We start from the raw sequence: 9,298 nt of genomic DNA on the forward strand, positions 1-9,298 counted from the left end.
TACTTAGGATACTAGCGATAAAAAACAACGCATAAGGTATTCAAGAATGTTCACCTAATTATTGAAGATCATAAAATAACGTTCATAATTACGGAAAATACTTCAGTCTTTCTTGTTAATAAACAATTAAAAAAAAAACATTTTTACCATTTAACTACTTAAATTTAAGGTAAATGTCGATCATTTTATTGTGCTATCTGAAAATTAACTTGCTAGATTTATATATCGTAAAAATTAAATTAAAATTTTGGCAGTAGTTAAAAACATTTAAAATTTTATTATATCAATACTACAGAAATAATTTAGGATCAATTTATTGAGAATTTCTGCGGAAAAGTAATTTAAATCAAAAGTAAAATTTTTGTTAAAACTTTTTATTTGATCATACAGACTTATTATTTTGTCACTTATTTATAAGATGAGAAACAGAGGCAAATGCTAACTAAAATACAGATAATGATTTGTTTAAATAATTGCATATTCAAAATATGAAATGATTTGTTTGAATAATTGCATATTTAAAATATGAAATGATATGTTTATAAAAAATGTATAGAGAAAATATTTTTTTTAAGATATCTATTAAAAACTGCTTGCATTATGCACAGTACTTTGATTTTATTGATTAGTAAATGACTCTGAATGTGGTAGTTTTTCAAAAAAAAATCTCTCATAAATGAACGATATTAATGTATTTATTCTGCTTTTTGTTTCTAAGACATTATCAATTTTATAAAAACAGTATTTTACTAAAGGAAGCTTGCATTAACTTCCTGTAAATGATTTAAAAAAGAAATAAATACATAAGATATTTATGAATGCCTATTTATGAATTTTTTAAATAATCATAATATATTTCAATATTAACGCATGCAACGTCTAAACAGTTATATATTTTTATTTCTATTTTTTGCGCAATTTTTTACACAAATCTAAAAATGTGATTAGATTTATTTGAAATCTCGGAAGTAAACATAATTTTGCAAAAGGCAATGTTAGAGAAAGATATAAAATTCTGTTTGAAAAAGTTAAAAGTATTCGGTTGATCGTAAATAAATAATATATTTTAATAATATCAAGATTTGCATGCAACGTTTATTTTACATACACTACAATTAGTGGGGGCCAGTTATCTGATAAAATAAAAATGTAATGTTACGGGTCTATAATCGTATGATTAACGAGCTATAAAAAAGCTATGTATTTACTGTGCAATCAGGCGTTTTACACATAAAACCTAACCTTCAAAGGGCATAAATCTCATAATTTCAACGTTGGTTAGACTTGTCTAATGTTATACCCGAGAGTCACTAAAAGTTGCACTTATGATAAAATTGTTGTTACATTTGAGCTTTTGGAGGTTAAGTTTGGAGGCCCCTTAGATCCTATCATATTTTATTGGCCTCTGATATAGTATTTAACCACTTGTAATTATTTGACTGTCGCTTCTTGCTTTATATCATATTCTAATAAATTATTTTTAAGCACAATTTTTTAAGTCTATATCAATTTTAATTTTTTGTGCACAGTTGTACATCGGCCAACATTCGAAATAAGAACCACGGATATGTTTAAACCATACAAGTGAACTTTACAAATTAAAAATGAAACGATATTAGTACTCATTTTTAAAATCTTTATAATTAATACTTGTCTAATGATCATTTATTACCATCAATTATCATGTCTTTTTTACTTCTTTCTCTGTATTTCCGAAACCGCTAAACCTGCCTTTCTAAAATATAATCAATTCTTTATTGCGTCAATACAAGCAAAATCATTCAAAGGCGCTTAGTTCTCTCAAAAATTGAATTATCGTTTTTGACACTTTTTGCCTCAAATCTTCGAAACGGCTGCACCAACCTTTGCCAAAAACTAATTAGCACATCTCCTTATCAATAGGAATCGAGTGTTCTTTGAATAATCCAAATCGATTGATCCGTGCGCCCGAAATCAAAAAATTGTATCCAAACATAAATACACACGCACACGCACACACATTTCTAAGGTATGCCAAAATGTTCAGAAACCTTTGAAACGTAAAGATATGCAAAAATTATCATTTTCAATTGATTACGAACCTACGGGAAGTTAATAATCATAATTTTATGATAATTGTTTCAACTCTCTAATTACTAAATTTATTATAATTTCATAACTTAAGCTATAAAATATCACAATTAGAACTAATGTCGTAAGCTCTATCATCCCTCTAATAGTTGCTGAGTTTATTACTTTGCCGATAGTTGGGTAAGTTCTGCATTCTGCCACTTACTCCTGTTCCGTAAGGCGCCAACAACTAGGGAAACTATCGAATAACATCGATCACTAATCTATCCCGGTGGAAGTTACCAGATCACGCACGATAACTTGCTACCTTCGAAGAGCCTCTTTGGAAGTTCTCTTGTTCCTCCAAGTAATATTAGTGAAACGTGTAGTTTGCGATCTGCAAACGCGTCTACACGGGTGATAATAATTTGTAAAACTATCTGTAGAATTTGAGGCATTTTGTAAACACGTTTAAACGGCATTTCTTACGTTAATCGAATTTTCTTGAACTATAAAGGAATGCTTGAGTTTTCGTGACAAGGTGTACCTAAAGAAATCAAAGATGTAAAGTATAACTAGTTGATAACTTGTCACTAATTAGATTTACAAATAACGTTGTAAGTTATAAGTAAAAATAGTTTCTCAAATTTTTAATAATTGTCTTATTTTAATAATTAATCGATAAATAATGTCCAAAATATTTAGATAATCGTAGCAATTGACCAGTTAATAACATAAAATTTCTGAAATCAACAACTACATCAATTCAAGTTCTTGTGCATGGCCGCCCGTATTATGAACAAATTATTTTCGGAAATAACTATTATCTTTATAGAATATTTGAATAATTTCAAATTTTCAATTATTATGAAGGCTTGGCATTTTTTGAGAATTTAAAAAAAACATATCAAATAATAGAAATATTAAAAAGTTTTATAAATTATTTAAAGATTCTGTTTATAACGCTTCATATATGTGACTTTTCTCAAACATTTTAAAATTTCCATATTTTATGTCAAAATATAAATAAATTACCTCCATTTTATTGATGTTTGAATACCTTAGTTAATTTTTGAATATTCTATACATATGAAAAGTTAATTGAATTGGAACTGAAATATGAACTAGTTGGTATTGGTATTTTGCCTTGAGGCAAGTTACATGAACTTCCCGATATGTGTATATAATCAACTTAATCAATAAAAATAAATGAATTTATGAGTGAGTAAAAATATTTTGAGTCGATTTATTACATATAATTGAAAACGAACGAACACGTTAACAGTATTTTAATTTTCTAAAATCAATAATTTTTATAATTGAACCAGTTTCCGTAGGACTTTAAATTGTTTAGTATGTGCATTGAGACCAAGTACTCTATCGTTATACCACGTAAATCGTCTATTTTTGATTTTAACAAACGTCAAAAAAATACTCATTTTCTCAAACTTTGATGATTTTTTTAAATTAAACTACTTGTAGTAAGACCGTAATATTTCAGTGAGTTTTATAAGATCATGATATATATCGCAAAAAAAAAATCCACAAAATCGGCTTAAATTTTGTTTCAACAGTTAATAACAAGAAAACGGCTCGGTAGATTTTTACCTAAAACTAATCAGTATCATTCCAAACTAATATCTTTCAAAAAGTTTTGATTTTTTAAAATCGATTCGATAGTATGAGCTTAAATGAGAACGAAAAGTTTAACACTTTTTTTCAAATCACAAAGGAACAGCTCGGCAGATCGTCTCACAAAACTGGCAAACAATAGTCCTGATTGAGATTCATCAAATGGCTTTTAAATTTCTGAAATCGGTTCAGGCGTTTTTGAGAAGACGTCGATCAAAGGCCTAATTTTAACAAATACCAAAAAAACGATACTAATTTCTGCAAACTTTGAAGAAGTCGTAGGGCCGTAATAATTTAGTATTATCTACAAGACTATGATATCTACCGTCAAAAAAAAATCATAAAAATCGGCGGATTTTTTTTTTAACTTCATTACAAGAAAACAGCTCGGCCTATCTTTACCAAAAACTAATCAGCATGATTCCCAACCACTATCTTTCGAACGGTTTTTTGAATTTTCAAAATCGATTCAGAATTGCGGGCTAAAACGTGGACGAAAAATTTTTCACTTTTCTGCGATTTAGAAAAAAAACGGCCCGGCCGATCGTCGCACAAAACACACACACATACTTTTTTCAAATTTGGTCTCACTCGATTCAGAATGGCTTGAAACGTCAACAATACATAAAATTAGCGAGTCGGATTTTTTGATAAAAACATAAACTTCTCCTTCGGGAATTTAATAAGCCATTTTTTTTTAGCTAGTTTATATTAGTATATCCAATCGTACTTTCTCATTCGTTTTACTTGTAAAGATTGTGGTTTAAGCAAATATCGATGATTCTTATCATATAGTAAAATTTTCATTTGTGGCTACACAAGATGGCTTTGGTGAGAGAAAACGAAATTAAATATTGTCATGACATATCGATTTTATAATTAATCCGATTTTTAAATATACTTTTTATACATTTATGCAAAGTTATTATTTTATCCAACACATTGATTAGTAATTTTTTGTTTCTTTTCTTTATTAACTTGAAAATCCTAAGTAATTGAAATATTTAAAATATCTTCTGTTAAATTACAAATAGAATAAGATTCCTAAGGAGCTGAAAAATCTTCAAATCAATATGATTATTTCAATCCTTTTTACTCCCGACGTTAGCACAAGGTACTTCGTTGTTTTTTATAATTTTTTTCGCGGCATGTTTTAGTCTAAATTAATCGACTCATCGGATGTGTCGATTGGTCTATAGTGATAAGAAAAAGTCGGCCTGAGTCCGACCAAGATGTTCAAGAACTGGATCTGACAACGGAGCACAAAGGGTTTCTTCATTATTCGAAAGTTAATTGTAAATAATACTATAGCAAATCATTATTAATATTTCCTAATTAAGTAAACAGTGCTCAGATTAATAATGACTAAATTATAAAAAATAAATAATATTCGCGAATCGATTACCGAGCTAATACTTTCTTTCCCGATCTAATTTAAATTTTCAATTTCAAAACGTGGCCGGTGTAATGTTGAAGAAAATATAAATCAAAGTGCTGTACGTTATCGAGTTTATGGTAATTTACGGTATCCATGACCTACATGTCGTGAGCAAATTGCTTGTCGGTATTGAAAATCATTTAATATATGCTCCACCGGTCGCACCTACGCCCTGTTATTCTCTCGTGCTTCGAGAAACAATGCTTCTCAACGATAATGATAAGACGGGGCGCACTGACAATTCCCAGAAGCGATTTATTATTAAATTTCAACATTATGAGTTATATAGAAATCGATGAAAATAGAGAAATAGATAGAATGATTTCTTTATTTGCATTTGTTCTAACGATTGTTATATTGACAAATTTAGAAAAAATGTTACATCAATGCGTGCTTTTTATGGACGCTGTCGAGAGCACGTTTGTCGCAATTTGTATAGTTCAAGAAAACATTCATTTTGTTTCGAAAAGTGTAAGTTTACAATATGTGATATAATTTGATTTAATTACATATAAGTTAGGGCGGGACACATAGGTTCAATTTGACTTTCAGTAATTAAACTCCCTAAACCGAATAAACCACATCACAACACGAACACTTACCAAACTAACAACTATCGTACTATATCCAGTAGAGAATTTCTAATTAATTCCTAATTATATGAATGTTTTTTTTTACAATTTTCTAAAATTTTGTCATATATCCCTTATAACTCCATAGGCAGTGATAGCGGAGGAGAAAATAGGTACAATGACTTTTTTTTATTTTAAAGTGATCTTACAAAATAATATCTACAATATTCAACCAATCCAAAGATAACACTGCATTTAGCTTTGATCTGGTATTTTGCCAGAATATTTACCAGGAGAGCGGGAATAACTATTTATTTAATTTATTTTTTGTGCAAATTAGTTTTCAAACTGAATTACATTCATAATGTACTATTATTGTTTGCGCCTTTACCAGGATAAAGGCTCAGTCCGGATCTATTTTTACCCCACCCATGTAAAAAAGCTATAATCAATAAGCTATAATGCTATATAAAACTATCTGTTGAATCTAAATTAAAATTAAAAATACATCTCATAAAACAATTAAATAATATTACTTATAAATTACATTGAATTGTTGTAAACTGAACAAAAGTGCTCACAATCAAAAAATTAACAATAAAATAAAATAATTTTGTTATAAAATTTCAAGCATGGACCTTTATCTTCTGATACCGACATAGCTTGATTTAAGACGATGGCTCATTGCACATCTTTTGCCCTCTACTTTTAAATATTATTAAAAATTCCTATCTTTACTTGTTTTCTTCTTGCCCTCTGACATTTAAGCATTGCTCTACCCGATGTAATAAAAAGTCGGCAGCTTATCTTAACTTGCACATGTAGATTTTGTTGTTAATGTTGGAAAACAATAATTTTTCATCTAATTTTGCATGGAAATAAATTTATTAACATTCCGAAGGAGAAGTTTATGTTTTTGGGTTGATATGTCAAGCTTTCTGCTTTTAATCATCAATTAATTGTTCTCTATACATGAGATAGTGCGCTGTTAATTGGGATTAAAACGCACTAGAAAAACTCATGTTATTCTCAGTTTTTATTTTTTTACTCGAATTTTTTCATTGTGAAACTATTACATTGCGAAATTAAGTATTTTACCATTTTACAACACTGAATATATACGCTAACTTTTGATGGAATTTACCAAGACACTTTAGCATTTGTGTCAAAGAAGGAGCTTTCAAGTTTGAACAAAATTGAAAATTTTAAATTCATAGCTCCACAAAAAGTCTTAATTCTTGAAAACTGGGGCAAATTGTGTTATTGAAATGTTATTTACAGTTACATATCTGAGCTAAATGAGCAAAATCAATAAAAATTAACCGCAATATTCAAAAAGTGTTCACGTTTTTACAAAAGCTCTAGGTTGCTCTGAAAAGCTTATAATTTTCGAAATACTTGAGATAAATCTTGTTTTTAATTTTTCTCATGATAGATAGATGATCAATAATATTACATCGTTCCGCCTTGACGTTGAGTTCTGGTATACCCTGTATTCTATAATATATATATATATATATATATATATATATATATATATTATCAAATATTTTTGATACCATATTTTTTCTGTAGAGAGACTAATGCATGTTGTCCGCCTACGCTTGTTTTTGCTACATTTAAGAAAAAAGATACGTTTTATGTATATAATATCTAATAAATTATGCTTCCGTTTATAGACGAGAAAAAATTTCACCCAAAAATATCATGATTCAGCTTGCCTGAAATGCCTTATGTATTGTCTATTCTGTAGTAACTATATTTTTCCTATTATTATTTTGTAGCATTTATTTAGTCTATTTTGTAATAGCTCAATTTGTCTATTGTATATATTATACATACCTGTTTTATTTTTCCGATCATTTCACAATTTCTTAAAAACCTAATGTTTTAATACCTAATGGAATATCACTGTAATAGAAATTTCAAATTACTAATAACAAAATATAACTAACTATTAATAGAATTTACATATTATAGGTACATATTACTAAAATCTGATTGTGTATTTATTGTATTTTGCAAATTAATATTTCATCAAAATGACAAACATAAAAATATACTCTGTTATTGCAAATGTAAATTTAACAATTAATTATTTCCTTTGAATATAATTTTTCTATTTTAATGATTATTTTACTATCATAATAGCCTATAAATTTGAAATGGTTGTTCAAAATATTGCAGATTGTATTATTGATGTGCTAAATGAATGCCTTTGATGTTCGATGCAAATTCCAATCAAAATTGTATTATCTTCATTTTATTATATTGATTAATTAATGAAACCTAGTTAAAATCAATGGTTTAAATTAGGTCTATTGTTTTGACATGACAGAGAATAATATATTTCATGTATGATCTAATTTGGAAGTATGATTAAATCATACTGATGTGTAACTGACCTCAAGGCATTTTCTGATTTCGACAATTTGTTGCTATGAATATGTGAACTATAATATAGTGTCGACATACATAATTGATGACTAAAATGTTATCCAGTTTTAAATCTAAAAAAATTACTGACTATGTAATTTACAAGCTTATCATTTTTCTTAGAGACAGGTAAACAGGTAGAAAGGAATAAATAAAGAAAATATGACTTATGTAAGCAGGTATGCAGGTAGACAGGTGATCAGTTAGAAATATAGAAAAGGAGATATAAAAATAGTAGGTAGAGATTTAAACAGATACATGGGAAAAGGTGAATAAGTAGACATGTAGAGAGGTAGATCATAAATAAATCAAAATTATTATTAAATAAATCGATTATTTAAACTTATTGGATAGTTTAAGCAACTTGCCACAGGACAAAATGCCACTCACAACTATTTTTTATTTCAATTATAAATTATTTAATCTTGAAGAATGTTTTAATACTACTCCATACAGATCCTTGCATAATTTTTCAATTTTGCATAAAAGCTCCAATCGGTTCTGAATTACATCAAAGAATGCTCGCCTGATCAATAAGGAAAAATCCGTGATTTAAATTAAATTATATGTCTGTATTGAGATAGAAAATATTTTTTTCAGGCGAAAGGTAATTATATAGGATGCTTTGTAATGCGAGACAAATATAATTTAAAAAATAATGCTTAATTTGTATTTATATGCGTACATATACTTTTATAGTAAATGCTAAACTAGAAATACACATTATCGCATTGGTTGGCAATTACTTTCTCATTTGAATTTTATTATTTTATCAGCATATGAGTAATTCGTTTTTATTATATTAATATTATTCCTATCAAAATTAAGTTTATAAACATTCCCATTAATTGTCGGGTGTTTATATGAATTTCTACAAAAGGGGAAATTGCTTCAAAAGATCAAGATGATTCTTGTTTGCCAACATACACATTTATGATCAAAGTTTAATTTAATTAAATTTTGGTCTGTTTATGTGTTTTCATATTACTTAGTACTTCTAATATGTCTAAGACTTTTGTGTATTTTATGTAACAGACAGTTTAAGAGCACGAAGCCCCAAAGTGTTTGAGAAAAAATATATGTGATTTATAAAATTTTCTTCTACATATGATTTTATCCCAAGTTATAATAAATATATATTTTGGGTCAAATTTAAATAAGCATTTAAAAT

The 9,298-nt window shown here is 27.7% G+C and overlaps 1 protein-coding gene across 1 annotated transcript in view; it reads left to right on the top strand.

Annotated features, from left to right (window-relative positions):
• The window catches only part of LOC113384389 (kazrin-like), a 387,846-nt gene that overhangs the window by 188,992 nt on the left and 189,556 nt on the right, over nucleotides 1–9,298 (top strand). The window lies entirely within an intron of this gene.

This window comes from Ctenocephalides felis, unplaced genomic scaffold, assembly GCF_003426905.1.
Source record: "Ctenocephalides felis isolate EL2017-DRISC unplaced genomic scaffold, ASM342690v1 CF-g0.4_SCAFFOLD_03571, whole genome shotgun sequence".
NCBI classification, from domain to species: Eukaryota; Metazoa; Arthropoda; class Insecta; order Siphonaptera; family Pulicidae; genus Ctenocephalides; species Ctenocephalides felis.